We start from the raw sequence: 23,070 nt of genomic DNA on the forward strand, positions 1-23,070 counted from the left end.
CTTGACGAATTTAAAGATTTCTAAGGAACTTCCTTATCTCATTTGACCCCGAAAAGATTATTTAACACCATTATCCATCCCAAAGGGATCCAAAAGGTTAAAATGACATCTAAACCTCAACTATTTCACATTGACACCTAACTCGGATTTACGGAAGGTTACACATCTTCATCTCATATGTCTTAAGGTTTTCGAGATGGCTTCGAAGATGGAATTTACCTTGCTATCCCAGGAATCAGGTAACACACCGAGAAACTTTCTTACCAGTGTGGTGGTTGTGATGACTTCTCCCAGAGAATGAAGCTCATTTATAATAGAGGTGAATCTAGTGTGCATATCATCAATAGATTCTCCCTCTTTTATTTTGAACACTTCATACTCTGTGGTGAGCATGTCGATCTTGGAGTTCTTCACCTGTGTTGTTCCTTCATGGGCAGTTTGAAGAGCTTCCCAGATCTCTTTAGCAGTTGAGCACACTGAGACTCGATTGTATTCATCAGATCCTATTCCACACACAAGGATTTTCTTAGCTTTATAATTTTTCTCTACTGCCTTTCTGTCAGCATCATTGTATTATTTCCTTGTTTTGACAAAGGGCTTTTATACCATCTTCACTTGTGTGTACTGGAATATAGGGACCATCACAGATGATATCCCAAAGCTCTGAAACTTCGGCCATGATGAAGTCGTGCATTCTTGTCTTCCACCACCCATAATATTTTCCATTAAATCTGGGTGGCCTGGTGAAAGACTGTCCTTCTTTCATATTTGGTGGGGCTGCCATTTTACAGATTCTTTCTAGGTGTTAACCTTTTAGAAAGCACCTGCTCTGATACCAATTATTATATGTTGTGCGTCCACCAGACAGTATATGAGGGACCTGGTTGTGTACCAGTTCCCTTATGCAATGCAGTAAGTAAAGAAGGCATTGTTTTTACCATGAAAAACTCCTTGCTCAAGGGATTAAAAACCACGACCAACCCCAAAGAGGATTTCAACTCCACTACAAGAGCAACTTCAGATTACTACCTATTGTAAGCAACGAACTAACTCCCATAATCCCTCAACCCTTACAATAGTAGAAACCTAGAAACTAACTCCCGTGGTCCCTCAACCTTTGCAACACACCGGTTGCAAACACCTCCACTTGATTAACCCTAGCCAAGAAACTAATACAACTAGACTAACTCTAGCCTAGTGTACCACTCAAAGTTCTTGTGAATACAGTCTTCCAACAAGCAACCTTTGAGAATTCAACTAATACAACTAAGCTAACTCTAGCCTGGTGTACCACTCAAGAGCTTGTGAAAGCAACCTTGAGAATTTAGAACACCTACAAACAACTTCATTTTTTAGAAGAGTAGGTCTACAATTTTAGCACAACAGAACAAAGACTTACGACAACATAAAGAACTTAGACTAAATCTGTATCTGGATCAGGTTCTTCAGTTTTGCGGATGACTCTATTCTTGTGATCACTTGAAATCTTGTGACAGCATCTTTTTCCCAATTTAGATTAGGTTTTTCAAGTGATACACAATATGTTGCAACATGTTGTATATATAGTGGGAAGCATGTGAGATGGATAGAGACCACTCATTTAATATTTGACCTAAAACATAGGCCAGGTCAACTGTTGTACTTGTGTGCAGTGAGGAGCTCGGGCTTTACCGTTCCCTCTCGCTATCGTACAAGATGCACGAGAGAGCAGATCGCACACTAGGTCTCTATCTGGTTCTGAATCAGTTTGACAATCATCAAAACACGAATGCACTTAACCTTATCAGTTATGTTTTTATATTGAAGATAAGGCAAATTAAGATAAAGAAGGGGTTAAATGGGTTCCAATCCGAGCTTGCCGCTCGTCATGTTGAATAAAAGTATTGTTGATACTATTATATATTTATTGTTGATGAGTGTAGCTGAACCCTGTTGTATTGGTATTGTCTGGTTGTTGTTTGGTATTGGAGGAAGTGACAGTTATAGGGGAAATATTGTCTGATTTTCCATAATGACCTTGTTACACCTCGCATTTTGCACTCTCGGATATTTTGAGACAATGGCGGAAAGTTTAGGGCAAGGTCATTTTTCGGTTCCGTTGTAATGCGTAAGTCGTTGGAAAATATTATTAGTGAGGAAATATTGAGGAAGACCGAGGGCAAAAGGGAAATTTGCAAAATGGCATTATGGTAATTTTGTAAAAAGGTTAGGGGCAAAATGGTCATTTCACGGAATTCAAGAAAATTCCAAAAGAGGCCATATTGGCCATGTGAAGAAAATGCATGGAAAAAGGATGACTAAATAATAAGTCATCTTTTAAGAAAATAATAGCAAGAAAATTCTAGAGAAATAAAAGGAAAAAGAAGGAGAATTCACAGTAGAGTACGTGCCCCTCACATGCTTGTCACATATATATATATATAAGTTGTCATCTTTTTAATTGGAGAAGAGAGAAAGAAAGAAAGACAAAGAAAAAAAAAAAGAGAAGAGCAAAACGGAAAAGGGAGGGCTGGCCGAACCCCCTCCCTAAAGTGATCACCAAAAATTGTTTGTTTCATGTTTTCCTATCAATTAGAAGGCCCTCGTCGACGTGGAGTGATTGTTCGAAGAAGAAAACCATTTGTTTGCAAGAAACAAGACTTGGCCGAGGATGAGGAGGCAAGAGGAAAAGGTGAGGTTCAATCTTGATTTCATGTTTTCATAGGTGTTTATGCATGTTGAAGTGTGTGGAAGAGAATGAAGGTTATGAAATTTTGCATGGAAATGTTGTGGCCGTGGGGTGAAGTTGTTGGAATAAGTGTGATGAACAAATTTTTGTTTAGTGTAAAATTGGTTGTTTTGTATGTTGTGAGAGGTGAACAATGAATGAAATATATGAGAATATGGATGTTGAGGTATGGCGGTACATGTGTGTGTCTAACCGTGGGTGTGTAGAGTTGTGTTGTGGTGATGGATTAATGGTATTAAACATGTTTGTGTGTTGTTATAATGTGTAGAAAACGAATGAAAATCATGAAATACTGCATGTTGTTGTTTTGGCGAATATGGGCATTTTGGGGCAACCATGTTAAGTTAATGTTACCTAGCGTTTTTTTTGGTTGTTGTCGCTATGAAATTTGTGATGTGAAAGTGAAGGTTAATGATCCAAGTTGAAGTTAGAAACCGCGTGGGCTGTTTTCGGAAGTTAAAGTGATTTACGTAAAGTTTATTGTTTGATGAAAATATTGTTGAAGACGTATGGAATTGTCGACATAGTTTATGAATTCGAAAGTAGAAAATGTGTTATGAATGTTTCTAGTTAAGTTGGAAGGTTTCGGGTAAGATTGAATGTTGGTTGGACATCTTGAAATTATCTATCGATATTGTTATTATGATTGGTAGTATTGTTGTTGGATTGGCCGGGTTGAATTCCCGGATTTCTGTATGTTGATTTTGGCCGAGCCATATTCTCGGGACGGTGCATTTACAGAGGAGGTGCTGCCGAAATTTCGGTAGCTTATGAGTGAATTTGTATGAAAAATTAAGGCAAACATAAGTCGATGAATCTAATGATCATATGGATCCTTTGAATGTAGATGAGCAAGTTGGGATGAACAAGTATGGCTAGCAAGAGGCGGCGCGGTATGTAAGGCTTATCTTTTCTTTTATGGCATGTCTTAGAGCCAATAGGTTATGATATGATATGCATTTGAGGTAACTCCGCTCTTGACTTCGAGTTCCGTTTATGATTCGATTTATGTTATATAAGCATGTTATGTACTTAAGCTTTAGTATGCTTAATAGATGAGTAAGTATAAAAGGTCTTGTACCAAAAAGAGTTCTGTAAGTACGAATGCTCATAACTTCTGTATGTTATCTCGATTTTGTGCGAAGTGGGCCCACAACTCCCAATACCTCCCTTATATACGTCTGTATGGTAACTGGGTATGTTTATCACATCTGTCCTCCGAAAGCTCTGTAAGTTAAATGTTCCTGACTTCTGTGAATGATCTCGGATTTGCGTCGGAATGTCTGTTCTGACATGATATATTTTGACCACCTGATCCGATACGTCCTGGCGTTCTGACACGATAATTGCAACGTCCGGTAAGGATTGATCTGAAATCTGCTTCTGAGCCTCAGATATCGGTAAGAATATTCGTTTGTCGAGTCTTGATTTATATGCGTATGTTTCTCGCACTACTTCGCGTGCAAGGCTCGATGTATCTTTCATCGCGTCCGGGCCGGGTTCGATATGTTATCGCGCGCGTTACGCCGCACCGTCTGCGATGTACGCTCGACCGCGTCCCGGGCCGAGTTCGTTATCGTGCACCTCTCTGCATTGTTCACCGCGTCCCTCGCGGCGGGCGGGCTCGATTTATGATATTATGATTTGATGTATGGGGTGGTGGCCGGGATGGCATCTGATTTGTCCGTTCACCGCGTCCCGTACTGTAGGGGCGGGGTTATTACCGCGCCACCCACCGGAGGGCGGGTTCGATATGCGTACGCGCTACGGCGTTCGATTATGTGCGTTTACGATATATGATTCGATTACGTTACCGCGTCCCTCGGCGCGGGATACCGTTATCCGCGTATGGATATGATACGTTTCGTGCCTGTATGTTACTCGCACATGAATCGATTTGTCCACAATATTCGGTACGTACGCGCGGTGTATCGGTACGTACGATCTCTCGCACCGTGTTCCGTACGATCCGTACGCACGTATGGGTGCATGGACATTCCGTACGTTCGCAATTTGTATCGGTACGTATGGTCCGTATGCGCACACGCTCGCTGCCGTATCCGATTCTCTCGGTTACATTCTATATACCTACGTACGTACGCTCGTTTACAATCCGTCCGATATACTCGGTACGTACCGCTCCGATGATGGTGCTTTCTTCTCGTCCGGCACGTATGCAGGAGGCCTTCTCGTTGCCGACATTTACGATTATGTACGTTATGTTCGTACTTACGGATACGCCGAGGTCTTGTATTGCGAGTCGATTAGGGTTACGTGATCATATTTACGCACCTAATTTTGGTTATGTTATGTTTATAGTTTTTACGCTTTACATACTCGCACATTTTTCCGTACCGACCCCTCGTTCTTCGGGGCCGCGTTTCATGCGCGCGGTACCCGCGAATGAGTTGAAGATATTCCGGCGTGATTGGTGAGCTCCAATTCCTTCCGGAGCACCTGAGTCGAGTCCGAGTATGTACGTTGTGTCTTCCGGATGGCATTAGAGACTTTGCGTACGCATGTTGTGGGTATGATGTGTCGATCGTCGGGCTCCATCGGCCCGGCACATGTCGATGTGTGTTATGTAATGAATTTTGTGTAATTACAGATTTCGCTAAGTTTGTAAGCCTCATTATGTATTTTATAATTTTTCAGTATTGAGTTTTGAAAAAAAATTTGCGTGTGATAGGAGTCTGTGGGTTCGCTCGGCTCCGGGTATGGGGTCGGGTACCCATCACGTCCCTCGGAAATTGGGGCGTGACAGACCTACTAGCTTAAAATTATGTTTGTAAGTCCTTCTATGGATTTAACTATAAGTGTTACCATCTTAATATTGATTAAAGGCTTCAGGAAGATATACTTTGAGTCGTTAAGTAAACAACAAAGGTATGTTAAGGCACCTACTTTCATTCTTTTGCCATCATTCCAACGAATGAATAGTATTCATAAATGACTCTATCCTTAGTAGTCGTAGAAAGCTTATGTTTATTGTCCTTCATAACGTGTTCTGATCCTCATTGCATTGACTCATGATGAAGTTATGATTATGAAGTTAGCTCCATAATGTTAATCGGAGGTGTAACGACCTTACGTCACTCTAATAAGTTCATGATGCCTCTTTATGGCTCTTGCACATATATATATAGAAAAGCCTTAGGTTTCGACCAGGGGTAAAATGGTCATTTCGTCCTAATTCCTCTCTCTTTCATACTCTTCTCCCCTTTTCCAGAAGCTTCAGCCCATTGTTGGGTTCTCTTCATACTTCCTCCTTCGTCTTTTCTTCTTTCACTGCGTTTCCTGGGTTCTTTTCATACATTCTGATTTTGCAATTTCATAATTGTTCTGAGCTAAATCTGAGGGTATGACTTGAACAGATAACCATAAAGAAACATATCATGGTGTAGTTCTAATTCTTTGGCTGTGTGCCTCTACTTTGGATTTTCCCAAAACTTTCTACCTTATTGAATAAATCGCTCGCTATTTTCATCTTCCAGTTCGTCCGTTTGTATTTCACCCTGCTGCCTTTTTCGCACCACTGGCAACCATTTGTTGGAATTTTTTTTCCTTTTACTTTATGTTATCTAATTATTTTTCTTCCTACTTTTCTAATTTTCTCAATTTCATCATTTTATTCTTTTCCTTTTGCCTCTTCTGCCTATGTAACAATGCCTGGGTAGCAGATTTTTTTCCTATGATAAAATGGAGCTTGGATGGTAGAAGCCCCATATTTTATGGGAATGGATACGAAATAGTATTGTTCTTTAACTGGGTATTTTGAGTGTTTATGTATGCCCAAGTAAGCATTACTTAAATATGCACAAAATGTGTCTGATTTATTTTTGTATGGTGTTTGAAGTTTATTTTGATGGTAATGGTCATTTTTTAGATGGTTGCAGTGTTATTTTCTCTAGACCTCAACGAGATTTTAGTATGCCTTTCTCCTGCTGAAATTGCCCAATTGCATCGGGAGACTGAAGAGAATGCCGCTTTTCATTGTCTCCCAGTTCAAATTTTCTTCTTCATCTGCGGCAGCTGGTAAAACGAGAAAGTCAATGCGCTCACATAGCAAAGGTACGTGTGGTAATGGCTTTTCCAGTATTGATTTTATATTTTGGTCCAATTCCGTAGAATGAAGATACACAGATTGATTTGTACAGACATGAACTTTTATAGTCATAAGGTGCTTCAAAAAAAGATTCTTCGTTATATGTTTGGACTGTTTCTTTGTTTCATTATACCTTTGGTGAGTACCACGCTTTAGATATACAATTTAGTGTTGGCTTCTGAAAATTCACATTCCTGAAAATGCGTCTTATGGTGGGAAGGTATATAGGATCTTGGCGGCCGAGAACGATGATAACCAATGACACTGTTAACAGGTAGGTTTTCCATTATTGTTAATAGATAGACGTGACATGATACTTTCCAATCATTTTGCCTCGGCATCCAGGGATAAAGAATCTACATGAAGGAATTAGACCAAGTGTAATACATCGTGACAAACAAGTTACAACCAAGCAACAAATTGGTAGAAATGTTTGATGATAAGGTCTCAAGATTCAGGCCTGTAAAATCAGAACTTCCTTCGAAGCACTCAGACATTAGCAGTTAGATTCAAGGCAATTTGAGTATTACACTGATATCTTGATGTCTACTGCTATAATGTTATACTATAGTAGTTTGTTGTTGCTAGAACTGTGACGGAGAAAAGTAGAGGTTAATCTTACTTATCACATTATTATTTATGTATTGGCTAAGGAGAGTTGTAAGGCGTTATATTCGGCAACTAACATGTAATATGAAAGAGCATTTTCCATTTGATTAACGAGGAAGATTGGGGAAGTTGGTATTGGTGTAAATCTCATGGTCATGAACAATGAACATAAAGTGTGTTGAGCTTCTTTTTCCTCTGAAGATGGTAAAATCAATTTCATTGCACAATCAGTCCGTGAATTGCTTGCTTCTTAATTTCTCAGTTATGTCCATTATTGTTTTTTTTGTCTCCGTAATTTTGAGCCTTTCTCCAATTGTTTTGGTGCGCCTGTATATTTCTTCTTTATAAGTTGAGTAATGAGAGTGGTAATGAACAAGGAAAATAATTGGAGCATGCCTATTAAGAGTTGCAGAATCCCAATTATTGTACTCAAAGAGTGCAAGATGATATTGATACAAAAGAAATATTGCAGGTTCTCAGGGATTAATTAACTGAAAGTTAGACATCAGTTGAAACTTGGAAGAGTGATTTGGTGTAGCCTTTATACTAAGATCATTATGGAAGAGAGAGCTCAAAAAAGAAGTTAAAAACAACAAATAAAGTCAAAACTTGTAAAGATGGATAACTGACCAAGTAAATACACTCGGATTGAAGACAAACATATTTGAAGAGCCAACTATGGGTATTGCTCTCTTTAATTAGTATTAAAAGACATATGTGAGGATGGTCTAGAATTAAAGAATGTAGTTGCGAAAGGATAGTAATGATTTTCATAGTCCCATTTGTTGGAATCAGGACTAAATAGAAACTGATATAAACAGTTAAATGTTAAGCATATGCATGCTTCGGAAAATCCCGCGGGGAAAATGAACTCAAGAAGAATCAAAGATTCCTACCTCATCAGAAATATATCGTAACTGAATCAGTTTGTTCAGCTCTGAAAATACAGTGACAGGGATATGTCTTCATACACCGTTTTAGCCTTTCGTATCTCATGAATTAAGCAATAGTGAAATTTAAGTAATTATTGCTTGTCTTCTGCCTACAATTCTATACTTTTTAAAGTTACGTCTCTACGGTTTTCGGCCAATTTTATGTCTTTATTTTAGTATATTAAACGAAGTAGCAGATTTCTTATTGCGGTGGAATACTAATTTATTTTACTTTGTCTTACTTTGCAGGAGGCGTTTCCTCCGATTATGTCAATACTTTTAAGGGGATAATACTCTCAAGATGAAAAGATAAGACTAACTTCAATACTTGGTCAAAGAAAATATAATTTTCAATATTTTACGAATTCTCTCTGTTGACAAAACTAATTTAATACTATTAAACTTTTAGTTAAGGAAGCTTTGACGATAACAGTTCTATGCTATTTGGCAAAATATGTGCCCGGCAATTTAGGTATGTTGTGCTCCTACTATATTACGAAACAGCTTTGTTAGATAGTTTGTAACTGGTATATCCCATTTTCATCTGTAATTTTTGCCCAAGAACTCTTTTGATGCATAAGGATTGATTACTGTGAGCTTCTCTGGTGTTTATTTGTTGTTTTCAGCTTAAATTCAACTGTTTTTTACTTTCTCTACTACTGGTAGTTGATTTTTGAAATTGCTTACATTAATGTTGTAGCTTATCATGGGTATGGAAATATGAAAAATTTATATTTCTTTATGTGGAAGATCCATCTGAAGCTTAACATTCTGTGCTAAGATTAGTTAGCTTTGGCTTTTCCTGTCAGTGCACATTTTGGGATCTGATTCACTTGTTGTTTGGATACTGCATAGTCACAGTAATATTCTACAACGGATGGTCTTCCACTCATTTTTAAAAATCTGATCTTCTCGACTTATGTAATACAGCGTGCTAAGAATTTTTTTCGGAGTCTCTGAATATTGAGCTTGTAAACTGCCTTTGTTGACTAATCATATACTTTTTGTTTGTTTCTGAGTTCTTTCTCCATTTCTTTCCTTTTTGCATTGCAAATGCGAGATATTGCCAGTTTAGGACATCTTATATAAATTCATTACATAAGATTCACTACTGTTATGTTATCTCACAGCGGATGAAGGTAAAATAGTTCTGTGGCACATATTCCAGATAACTGAAGTTAATCCACGCATATCTTTGTCTCTGTTGCTCACACTTCCAATGAGTCTATTGTACAGCCCACTGAATACAAATTCTTTAACGGAGTAATATTTACTGAGTTCCAGTTTTTTTTTTTGTTTTTTGGAACTCCTAGCAGTCTAAATGTTTATATGAAACTCTTAGTTCATTTTCTAATTGTAATCCGGACATTTACAGCACTCAAAAGCACATGTCACTGCAATACCGTGAGAACGGGCACATTAACATACAATGCCATAGGGGTAGATATGTATTAGGATCTCCTATTAATTTATGATTATTTCTATTCTAACTACTTTTTCAAACAGGCCTGACCACTGCAGAGGTCTGTATGCTTCATATTTTTTCTGTGTTGATGATTAGAACAATACCAAGAATGAATAAAGATTGGTAACATTACAATACACAATAAGGATAAATTATCTATTTATTTCCTCCACTGCATACTCTGCTATGATAGGCTTGACCCAGTGCAAGGTATGCACATCAACGGCATCAGCAACACTGTGCAGGTTGCGAAGCATGATGCTATGGACTGGACTTGTACAAGAGGTTGGTTGAGCCTTCCAGTGGGTTTACCCATGGAATATGAGATATACAAGTCATCAAACACATTGAGGACATACGCACAGGTCTATTCTCTTTACTACTATGGCTTTTTATTTTTTGATTCTCTTGGCTTTAACCTCAAGAATCAGCACTGTGCCTTCTGTTACTATTGAGGTGAATATTGATGATCTTTTTTAGTTTCACTGTAAAATTGCTATCGCTTCACTCACTCACACACAGACAACTCTTCTATAATATAGATATAGATACCCTATATTTCTAAATTCTTGCATGCAAGTATGCAACAATGTTTGGGTAGCAGATTTCTATCACAAAATGGAGCTTAGATGGTGGACGCACCAGCAAAAGCCCCATATTTGATGGAAACTACTGCATGCAAGAGAAATAATATTGTTCTTCAACTGGGTACTTTGAGAATGGTAATGGGTATGTTTGTTTATGCCCAAGTAACTGTAATTTACATATGCATTTTTGAAGTTTATTTTGATGTAATTGTGATTTTTTAGATGGTTGGAATGGTTTTGTTCTGCTCATCATTCATAATGAATAGGGTCACAAGTGGGATTATATTAGTTCTGGAAAAGATAGAAAGGAACTAACGCCGATAAACTTGTGTGATAGTCAGTTGAAGTGCAAAAAATGAGCTTTACAACTTGGTAAAGTTTTGAGATATGGTGGAATATTAATTAATGCTTGAACCAAGATTTTATGAGCATAGAAAATTATAAAAGAAACAATAAGTTATAGTGTCATTAATTTCTTACTATAGAATGAGATTAAAAAGAAGGATATGATGACTCAATATAGAGGTTTTGTGGATCTACCAAATGTCTTAGCATAATGTGAAACTAAATATGTGGATTCAGCAAAGAGTTGTTACCACTAAACCAAAAGTTATCAATTATTCCCTCTGTTTCATTGGAAGATGTCTTATTCTTAAAGTAGTGAAGTAAACTCCAGCTTGGCAAGCTATTGCGTATTTAATTTAGTAGAAAAATGTATAATGGACTTAATATTATAATGAGTAGGACCGTAGGGTACTAATCTATTGAATTGAACCTTTGGACTAATTAGGATTGGACACATATAATATGGATAGGGCTAAATAAAAGAGTATAAAAATCCATTTTTTGGGCTGCAGTGGTGCCATATCTGGTGTTGTTTTCTCTCTTGAATTCTTTGAATCATCTCTATTACTATGGCAGAATGATGAATCTGGAATTGGATGTCTTCTTTATTTGGTAAGCATCATTGCTTCTTCTAATTGATATTGTTAAAAGAGGTAACTTTATGAATATTTTTCCTTTCCAATAGAGTAAGATCCAATCTGTACTCCTGAGAGAAATGGGGTACAATACAAACATAATGAGAGAAATGTAAGTTGTGTTTCATGATCCATTGGCAATTGATTAATTAATACAACTCTTGAAATGTACAGATGGATGTAATTGCGAACTTGGCCAAATTTGAGCTTTAGTGGTCTCCATTGAAGGAAAATGGCGAAGAAGAAGAAGAGGAGGAGAAAAAAGTCCTACAAATTTGATTTGTCTGGCGATGTTCTGCTCACATTGGAAGTATTGTAGTACGTTCGTTTAAAGTGATTGCTTCAATTCAAGTTATGAGAAGCATGTCAGGTAGATTAGAAGGTAGCTCATGGTGCTATATGTAGAAGCTTATGATATATTTGGTCCTTATTAAATTTATTTTCTCGCAGAATTTAGGTATTCATGTGAATCTCATGATCTTGAACAATGAACATACATAGAAGTGTTGAGCCTCTTGTTTTCTGAAGATGGTAAGGTCTGTTTCATTTTGCTTTAAATTATAGTTTTCATGAATGTTTTTTTATGAATTTTAGCATGTTAACATTGAGTAGTGCAACTCTTCTATACAGAGGTGTTCACTGACAGTACATTAAAAATTTGGAAGTCTATTTGTCTCCCTTTAAATTACTGCAATTTGTATTACCACCAGTTGATTACATATGAAACTCTTTCCTGGTTTTAACTTCTAAACTACTATCTTTGCAGATTCTATTTAACTCTTTATCTGCAATATTGCTGGAATACTAACATGCTCTTTTTATTCCTTCATCCAAAAATTTTGACAAATGTCTATCGTCTTTCTTCCCTTATTTGTTTGAGATATAACCACTAACAATTGATAATTACTACAGGTGCCTTGTGTCAAAAGTGGCTAAGAAGGAGGCTTCAACTAAGACTAAACGCCGGGAAAAAAATGCATTACCGATTTGCAATATGTAAATAGTCGTGGCCTGTAGATAGTTCTCCCATATATGTTGTGAAGAATATGTACTATGGCATTTACCAGTATGATGCAACTGTTGATGTTATTCCAAAAAATGTGTGTATAGTATCCATCAAATTGTTGTTCCAGCTTTTATAACATTGGGCCCGATTGAGGAATGCACTGCTCCATACAGTTGTGTTTAGTGATAGTTCATTAAAAATTTAAAAAGGTTTCTCATTAAATTACCATTTTCTTTACTATCAGCTAGTTACATATCAATCTATACAGTGTTTTTTACGTCTAAGCCGCCGTTTCTGCATATTCTGTTTAACTCTATCCACAAAATATTGGTTTAATGTTAACATACTCCCCTTTTTCCCTTCGCCCAGCACTTTGGCAAATATATATGTTATTTGTCTTTAAACCTTCTTTGCTTGACAATTGGTCATTACTTCAAAAGTGCAACTTATGCTATATGCTCACAAACTGAATTGGCCAACTTCCAATTGGCATCAAGTTTTGGACATTCTATCTAAATTTAAAATGGTCAACTTTCTGCAAATAAAGTTGTCTATATATCTGTTAAACCTCCTTCATGTTGGGCCCGTGCATTCTCCACTAGTATATATATATCATGATATTGATTCCCACAGTGGCTTAATGGTGTTATATACGTATTTATGGTACGATGGCGCTATAGACTCACCCCTGATCAGGTGGATATTATGATGAAGATGATGCCCACAGAGGCTTGAAGACTCTATATGCGCGTATGTACATTATATGATGATGGCACTATATGCCACTATATACTGTATTCATGCATATCATAGCCCACAGCGGCAATACAAATGTTATGCCTCTCATTTTCGTCGTAAGAAATCCTATGGTTTCCTAGTTGAGTATGCCCTTGGATTGGAGATCAGTATCCGAGTTTCGAGATATTAAGTGTCTTACCCCGTGTACCGAAGTATAAGTATGTGTTCCTTGCAATACGACAGGATTAGAACTTGAACGAATCGAATCGACATGAGTCGGAGTGACTCAGACACGTCGACGAGCTGTCGTGGTGCACTGTCGATGCTCCGCCACCTCTGAACTTTCAGGTGGCAGGTCGACGGAGCACGTCGACGCGCCTTCGACCCACCGTCTACCCGCATTGCTGGAACTTTCTTGATCCATCTATATATGTTTAGCTCCACGATTTTATTCCTCTTCTCCAAACCAAAGCAAACCCTAAAATACTCTCTCCTAACATTTTCCATCATATTGGAGGAATTTTAGCAAGATCCGAGCCCCGTACACCCGAGCTAGTGAAGAAAAAGATTGTTCCTAGGGTTTCTTTGAAGTTGATGAGCTTGGGAATTGGAGTTAGAGTTTGATTCTTGGCATCCTAGCTCCTTCAAGGTATGTATATGATTCTTACCTTTGTGTTTGAGTTATTATCAAGAATTTTAGCGGTTTTAAGTAAAAGGAATATAATTATGGAAGTGATAAGTTGAATAAGGGTTAAGGTGAGACAAAGGGCTGTTTTGATAGAGGATTTGGAATAGACTTGGTTATATTTTGATATGTAAGAATTGATATTGAGGTTGTGGATGTTGTTGTTGATGTTTGAGTTGAATTGGATAGTAAGTGATGTAAAGGGTCTAATGGTGGCCTACGCTATCTTGTTTGTAGACTTACGAATTCGAGAAGTAGACGTTGGACGATTAGATACGTTCCAAGGTATGTTAAGGCTGTTCCTTTTATTCTTTTGTCCTGATTATTATTATCTGAAAGAACACAGTAAGTGAGCGAGTTCCAAAGACTCACTCTTAGATGGTACAGGATTCATCGTATCCTTGATTTTCTATGTTTACTACCTATGGCTTCCAGAGATCTTATGTTGCCCAGAGTAGTCCAGAGTATACTTGTCATGAGTCCTCAATGCATTTATATATATGTATAGCTATTTTCTCACACCGTGCCGCGCTATAGTCGGCCGGGCAGGCGCGTAGATGCCCACACCACTGCAGTGGACAGCTTATGATATCATCCCGGACGCAGTTGTCACGACCCATTTTGCTTAGGCCGTGCGGGCACTTACCTTCCCACCTCGGTAAGTGAACCCTCAACCCAACAATGAAATAATACACGAAAGAATGAAATAAATAGCGGAATAGAACAAATACGCAAGTCTCACGATATATCTCTACTCTATAGAAACATGAGTTTCTATAGAGTTTCGTCGTCAGTCACCACTTAATTTAAAAAAAAAAATAAAGTACACCCCTTACTAAAAAAATAAAGCAATATAAAAAATTAAAAAAATAAAAAGGAAAAAAAGTGAACCCCACCACCTCCAAACTCATGTAAAAAAAAAAAAGATGGACCCTATATTAAAAACACAAGCAATGTCAAAAAAAAAAAAAAAAAAAAAAAAAAAAAAAACGTGCACCTCATATTAAAAAATCAAACAATATTCATGTAATTTTCAAAGTATCCCCATTAAGTCAATAATGGTAGATTCATTGTCACATGAGTATCAACCCATTAGTGGGAGCAAATAAAATTATTGTACAACAAAAAATGTGGACCCAATATTATTGCTTTTCTTCAAAAGATTAAGTAGCTAAACATACAATTTCCTTTCTTTTCTTATATTAGCCTAAGATCTAATCTAGATATTTAACTGTTGTATTTGCTATTCCGCCATGTCATTTATTTGTTATGTTTACTAAAACAAATATACTTAAAATATATATTTTAAAATAAGATAGAATTTAATTACTTTTTCATTTTTATTCTTACTCTAATAAATGTGAAAAGAGATTAATCTCGTAAAAGAAAACATAATATTAAATGGAGATCAAATAATAAATAAGGTAAATTAGTCAAATTATAATTTTAATTGACGTTTCCTTAAAAAACCGTGCAAAAGACAACATGACAAGTGAAATGAGCTAAACCAAGAATATTCACCAAAAATTAAAAAATAGTAGTTCTTCGTTCAAATAGAAAATCAAATTTCTACTTTGTTTCGTTTTAAACATGTAAAATTAATTTAATGATTTGAATTACAATTATCCAAATCAAAATTTGATTAAAAAATAATAAGTATTGTCTAGGTCCAATCTACATACATTAACAATAGAATATTTTAAACTTTTAAATTAATCAAATTAAAATTCAAAGTATCAACTGATGCTTAAATATTGCTATTGTTTTGTCTCAAAGAGAGGAAAATAGTTTCCTTTTAAACAAGTCTTCTCTTTTAAAAAGTATTAATAAATTTTGGTAAATTTTGTATTCGTAGCAAACACTAATATAATAAAGTTTTGGATACGGAGCACAAAGAACATAATATATATATATATATATATATATATATATATATATATATATATATATATATATATATATATATAAAAAAAAATAAACTTATGTATGTTTATTAGCAATATAAAAAATATATATTATCACTATCGAAACATAACTACATACACATAGATATACTATAATCCAAAGTGTTGGGCCCGTGCGCAGCACGGGCATACGCCATCTAGTCTATATATAAGTAGTAAAAGTGCGGAAAAGAATAAACACCCCCAGGGTCTAGTCTGAATAATACAAGAGCCTCTAAGGAGAATAGTACAATCTGGAATACTAATACATAATGTCTATGTCTCTGAAATGAAAGTAAGACATAAGATAGGAAAGTCTTCAAGGTCAGCGGACGCTATGCTCACACATGAAACTTGAGATAAAGCTAAAGTGTCGAAAGCCACGGGTCACAGAAGTAGATCCGACCTGGTACTCTGCATTCATAAAAGAATGCAGCAAGTGCAGGTCAGTACAAATAACAGTACTGGTAGGCATCATCGACCGACTAAGAATAGTTAACGCAATTCAGATAATAAAGCAGATAAGCAAGGAATCTAGCAAGTATAAGACAATATAATCACAACCAAGTATCCGTTATCGCCTACGTAAAGCATCTAACCTAAATACGTCAAGTCCGAATATATTCGTTACAATCCAATCATCAAGCATTCCAATCACCAAGTATCTCAATCAAGTCATAATGCAATGCAGTGCAATGATGGAATGAATGCAATGTAATGCCATGCAAATGAGGTGTACACATGTACTCCGAATGGAAATATCGATGTCTCGATAGCACAACCCAGCGTGACTCGCGAAGTCTAAGTGCCACCCATCTCGAATCTTTTCCCAACAGACAGACGGGACCCTGGCTAATTGCGTACAGGGGGAGTTTCACCGGCACCACCCTGGGGGACCGCAAGAAAAAAAAACCCGCGGAGTCCATGCACTAACAACGATTCCGGGATATCATCGGAATCGGCCATGCAACAACTATGCCGGAATAGATCATCGAACATCGGCCATCGGCCATCTCATAATCACTCAAGTAAAAGAGTCTGTCAAATATCAGTCTCACACAATCAACGACTCCAGAATTGAACCTCGAGCATCAGCCTTCTCACAATCACTCAAGTAAAAGAGTTTATCAAATATCAATTTCATACAATCAACGATTCCGGAATTGATCTTCGGACATCGGCCTTTACACAATCACTCAAGTAAAGAGTTTATCGAAATATCAGCTTACTTAATCAACCATATCGGATCATCACCGGGTATCGACCATGCATCATGAATGTGTGAGAATGCGGGCAATGCGTATATCAATCATCAACAATCAAGTTCAAATCACAAGTACCAATAATGGGGCACGTCATCAATGTATCATATCACAATACCAACAGTGGTATGCCAACAGTATATCAATATCACAAGTACCAACAACCGGTACCCCAATAATGTATCATATCACAATACCAACAGTGGGATGCCAACAAAGATATCAATATCACAAGTACAAACAACGGGTACGCCAACAATGTATCATAGTTCAAATACCAACAACGATATATCAATCCTATCTTAGTCTAGACAATAACACATATTTTGATATCTGCCAACTACTCAAGGCATCAAACCATCATAATGGAACAATTAAACACACATAACGGGGTGGCTAGTCCCAACACACAACAGGGCCCAACCTAAGGCAATATCCAACCCGAGAAGAGTTATACCCATGGTTCACAATGCCTTCTACGACATCATAATCTAAATAAGTGCTTCGCTATACGAAGTCTCACCTAAGGTAAGCCATGACCTACCTGGACTGCCGAACCGCAACACCAATAACTCACTCATTTGCATTGCCCTTCCGCTGAAGCTCAGAACTAAAGTAGTCTAAGCACAATCGAATTCTATATTAGAAATCATGAAGAATGATACTAATACTGCTATGATTTTAATTAGGTCAATTTTAACCCTAGAAATTGGGAAAACGAGCCCACAAGGGCAAAACGAGAAATTCAGGGGCAAAATACCCAATTAAGTACTAGGTAATCATAACCCAATCACCAATTGTTGATTTAGCTTAAGGATTAGCCTAATTTCTGATTTCAAGCAAAACCCCCAAATTGGGTATAAACCCTAAACCTTTGATTCCGAAATTCAACGCTAATAGTGGAAGATATATGATTAATAAGCTTAGATTCATTAAATTTTAACATAAACATCATCAATTTCCTCATACATGAGCCTAAGGAAAAGTTCATTAAAACCCTCCTTCAAATTCCACCTCTAAGGGATTGTTAAAGGGAAGGGGGAAACCTAAAATGATTGTGATTAAGGAAGAGTAAGGGATTAGCTAAGGTTTAGCTCCAAGAATTTCTCCAAATTATCTCCAAGAATAGTTTCCTCAAGCTCAAATATCAAAATGGGAAATAATGAGGGTCTAAGACTTATTTAAAACACATTTAATGAAAAATAACTGCCTGTCACCGCCACAGCGGTAGAGATGCCGCTACGGTGGCTGGGAGACCGCCACAGTGGTATGACCAACAATATACATGGCGCCCCGGCAACTCACCGCAAATATGCCGCTACTCTGGCCTCCGTGCCACATTACGGGCACATCTATTTTTCTAAGTCTTCAATCGAAATCCCGAGTTATTCCCGAGGCCATATGGTCTCAAACCAAACACACTGACCCACACAAAAATACACTGCAAATGCGTTCATGATCTCGAAATTTCAAACGGAGGTCTCGTTGACCGAGTCAACCCCTGATGCCTTAATTCCAATTTCCCATCCCAAGTCCCGAAATGCATCCGAATGCATTGGGAACCGAACCCAATACACATACAAGTTCCAAATGACCATCCGAACCTCTCGGAATTGACCAAATTTCAAAAAAGGTTTGTTTGCCCAAAAGTCAACTTTGGCTCACCCATTTTTCACTTAAGCCTATATTTTCACCAAAGTTCCCCGAATTCGATCTAGACACCTCGAGAAGCGTGTCAACGATCCCCTCGGGTCAAAGTGAGCTAATCAATGCTCAGGAATGGGCGAAAATGCGGAAGAGACTATAACAACCAAATGGGTCGTTACAGCGGGATGCCGGACGCGGGATGATAATGATAACACCGTACCTATATAGCCGGGCAGTATGCTATTCATTTGATAATAACACCATACCTATATGGTCGGGCATTTTACTATATATATAGATGTATATGATTTTTTTTAAAGAGAGCATGCATATCATGCACCGCGTAGGCACTTTCCGGTATATACGACTTTTTCATATATTCGTCATACGAATACGTACGTACGCCCGATTGGCTTATGAGTTTTGGTTCCTTTCATGATTCTTATGTATATGTTACTCTTATGCCTTACATACTCGGTACATTATCCGTACTGACTCCCCTATTGCTCGGGGGGTTGCATTTATGCCGCAGTTCGAGGTACAGACGGCGGTCCGAAGCAAGTAGGACTTTCACTCAGCAGCAGTCAGTGCACTCCACTTGGTCCGGAGCTGCAGTCTATTTTGGTATGCCATTTTTGAGATGTATAGGTATATATATGGGTATGGCGGAGACCTTTCCCGTCTTTCTATAGCTTTTTGTTCCATTAGAGGTCTGTAAATAGTTGTGTGCAGTTGGTATGTGATGTAGCCTTGTCAGCTCCCATTCTTTTGTGTACAGCATATGTAGCGGCCTAGTCGGCTTGCACGGTTCTCTTCAGTATATATATGCCTATATGCACAGATGGTTGGTAGTTCTTGATGTTGTTCTTGTATGAGTCAGCATGGTTCAGTTACAAGGCATATGGGCCACCCAGTTATTCAGTGATGTTCAGGTGCGGGTATAGGTGTCACGACCCAACCCCGTAGGCCGTGACTAGTGCCCGAGCTGGACACTCGTACACACCCATTAACCAGAATCAGCATACAAATAACTTATATATATACAAGGTCAGACGTCGTCTCAAACTGTCGCATATAAACATATATACCGCACAGAAGCCGGCAAGGCTGTCATAAAACACAACATCCCAAAATATATATACATACGCAAGCCGATAAGGCTGCCACGGCGAATGGGACCGCCCAAAACATAAATCACACAGACATAACTGAACAATAACTATTCACAACCCACACATATGTCTACAGACCTCTAAGAGTAACAACGGTATTATATGACGGGACAGGGCCCCGCCGTACCCCTAAATCGATGTACATATACACAACGAAAGAGTCTGTACCAAAATATGGGCTCCGGAACAAGGGAGCGCTCCAAGATAGCAGAATGGATATCCTAAGCCGGCGGATCACCAAATCGAGCGTCTGTACCTGCGGGCACGAAACGCAGCCCCCGAAGAAAGGGGGTCAGTACAGAATATGTACTGAGTATATAAATCATGAGATACAGTAGACAGGATATAACCAAAGTAAGAAGTACAGAAAATGCATACAATATCCAGAATATCAAAATGCTTACCTTTGAAACACAACATGCATATTAATATCACATATATACATACATATATCCGGCCTATAATAGGACTCGGTGAACATGGTCGCCACCTCGTCTTTGGCGCCATAACACATCATACTCCAGAAAACACATCATACTCCAGAACACATCATACTCCAGAAAACACATCATACTCCAGAACACATCATAACTCCGTAACACATCATACTCCAGAACACATCATAACGCCAGAACACATCATAACACCAGAACACATCATAACACCATATATAGATATACAGAACCCAACCCTATAGCGAGGGACTCGGAGAAAGACGCAAAACAGAATGCACACACAGAATGGTAAATAGTCATATGTATATAAATCATCCTTTGAGACTCAATAGATAAGTAAGTAATCAACGCTCGAGGGTTAAGACGATATTTATGTTAAGTTCTTTCAAAAAGTCGTTAGAACTATACAAAGGAAAGTCTCGGGGACCATGGACATGTATCAAACCAATCCGAGCCCGTCTATGAAAGTTACGGACATTATTCGCTTTAGGACCCTCTACGAACGCTTCGAAGCGATCCGAGCCCGTCTATGAAAGTTACGGACATTATTCAACATAGAATCCTTTAGGAACAAGAACTCTTTATGCAACATTTACTATCCAATCATACAAAAGACACAAGGGCCATAGCTCGACTATATTATGAATGCTAACATCAAGAAGTGAATAAGAATTGTAGACATGCTCGGATCTTATGAATAGAGTTACCCCAAGGCTCGTATCATATCTTACTTACATCTAAGACATGCCAAAAGAAAGAAAGGATAGGCTTTACATACCTCGTCCGCTTCCTAAGCTAATCCGAACTTAAGTCTCGGGCTTCCCAAGATCTACAACAACATCATTAGATACTAAACATTAGTTATAGATACTTAGGAATTCAATCCCAAGCTAGCACTTAATTTACGAAAATTGCGCATTTCCTTTATAAATTCAACACACCCCGAGAATTCAACTCGGCCAAATCATCAACAACAATACCAACAACCATATTAACAACATCAACAATTAATTCAAAACGTATTCTAACGTTAGTAACTCCCCTCTACATAATTCGACAGCATTTCATTTACATTCAATTCAACCACATACAATCAAGCCAACACCAATGCTCACACGTTCAAGTACTAACCCGAGATCATTCAAACAAGACTCAAGAACACTTCAAACAATCCGCACAACATTCAAAACGGCCCAACCAATATGCAACACCACCCGAAACCTTCCAATTTCAATAGGAACAACAACAACACATTTCTTTCTTCCAAATTCATGAACTACACCAACAATCCACACGTTAACAACATCATCCTCATAAATACAAGAAACTATATTAAAATCACATTAGCTTTTAAAACAGCCCACAAACGATTACAACCTCAACTTGAACCATTAAACCTTCATTTTTATTATAGAATCCACAACAACAACAACCAAAGATACTAAGTAAAATTTGTTCATCACTCCTACACAACACAACACCTACACGGCTCAACACCAACACATATGGTTCCATAAATTTCATTCATTTCTACATACTACAACATGCACAAACCATCCATAACACATGTAAAAGAAGATTAAACCTTACCTTTTCCACTTAACTTCTCAACTTGGCTAGGGTTGTAAATTGCAAAAATGAATGCTTTGCTTGCTCCAACAACTACTTCACGTTATTAAGGACCTTCCAATTGGTTGAAATGCTAGAAGAAAATTATTTTTTTTGATCAATTTCAAGGGCATCAAATTCGGCTAGCCATGGCCGAATATGGTTCTCTCTTTTTCTCCAAGCTTCTCCAAGTTTCTAAGTTGAAAATGATGAATATGATGTCTTGCTTGTCATCAATTGTCTACATATATAATTCATACAAGTGGACCATGCCCCACTCATGGCTTGGATCAATCAAATTTGGCCAAGCCATGGTGGGAGCCCACTCACTCCACACGGCCACTTGTGGCTTGGTTCATGAAATAATTAACTTTCCTTAATTAACTTTTAACCCCTAATCTTTCTTAATGTTCTATACCAATAAAATTATAAGCAACTTGTGCCTTAAAATAAAATCGGAGGTCAAAAGTCTCTACCTCGTATCCCGAAATAGTCATGTCCTTAACTTATCGCGGTTAGCTCGGAATATCCCAATGTACAAAATACGGGATATAACAATAGGAGTTCTTGGTCAATAGAGGTCAGGCACTCGTCACGACTCATCGATTGGGATGTGACAACAGAGCCAGGGTTGAGTTTCTTATTTCTCTAACACATTGATGTCTTTTCTTATATTGTTATCTGCCTTATATACTCGGTACTTTATCCCTACTGTTGTCCTTTTTCCTAGGGACGCTGTGTTTCATGCCCGCAGGTCCTGATAGACAAGTAGATAGTCCTCCCAATAGGTTACCAGCTCAGCGAAAAGTGTTGTCACACTCCATTTGCTCTGGAGTTGCCTTTTAGGGTCAGTATGTCACGACCCGACTAGGGCCATGACGGGCCCCCGGGACTAACCGCCGAGCACCACTCATTCTATTACTCACCCTGCATTCATTCATTAATCTCATGCTTATGATCATAGAAAAACTACTTTAATTTGAAACATATACACTTTATGTACATAAGCCCTTCGGCTATCAAAATAATATATATACATACGATGAGGAACTGTGAGACCATACTACCCACAACAACGCATCTACGAGCCTCTACTGGAGTGCTAGACATAGGGACGGACAGGACCCCGTCATGCCCAAAACATATAT

At 37.9% G+C, this 23,070-nt stretch overlaps 1 long non-coding RNA gene across 12 annotated transcripts; it reads left to right on the plus strand.

Moving 5' to 3' along the window:
- The first annotated feature begins 5,897 nt into the window (after positions 1-5,897).
- On the plus strand, positions 5,898-12,652 carry LOC132041053 (uncharacterized). Of its 12 annotated transcripts, XR_009410852.1 has the most exons (7): positions 5,898-6,524; positions 6,640-6,799; positions 7,054-7,111; positions 7,179-8,124; positions 8,624-10,204; positions 11,857-11,937; positions 12,319-12,652. It is a non-coding gene; the product is annotated as an uncharacterized LOC132041053 (long non-coding RNA). The 12 variants fall into 12 exon arrangements; XR_009410859.1 differs by having other exon boundaries at positions 7,054-8,124; positions 9,881-10,204; XR_009410853.1 differs by lacking the exon at positions 7,179-8,124 and having other exon boundaries at positions 5,899-6,524; positions 7,054-7,107.
- The last annotated feature ends 10,418 nt before the right edge of the window (positions 12,653-23,070 follow it).

The sequence above is a fragment of the Lycium ferocissimum genome, chromosome 12 (genome assembly GCF_029784015.1).
Source record: "Lycium ferocissimum isolate CSIRO_LF1 chromosome 12, AGI_CSIRO_Lferr_CH_V1, whole genome shotgun sequence".
NCBI lineage: Eukaryota > Viridiplantae > Streptophyta > Magnoliopsida > Solanales > Solanaceae > Lycium > Lycium ferocissimum.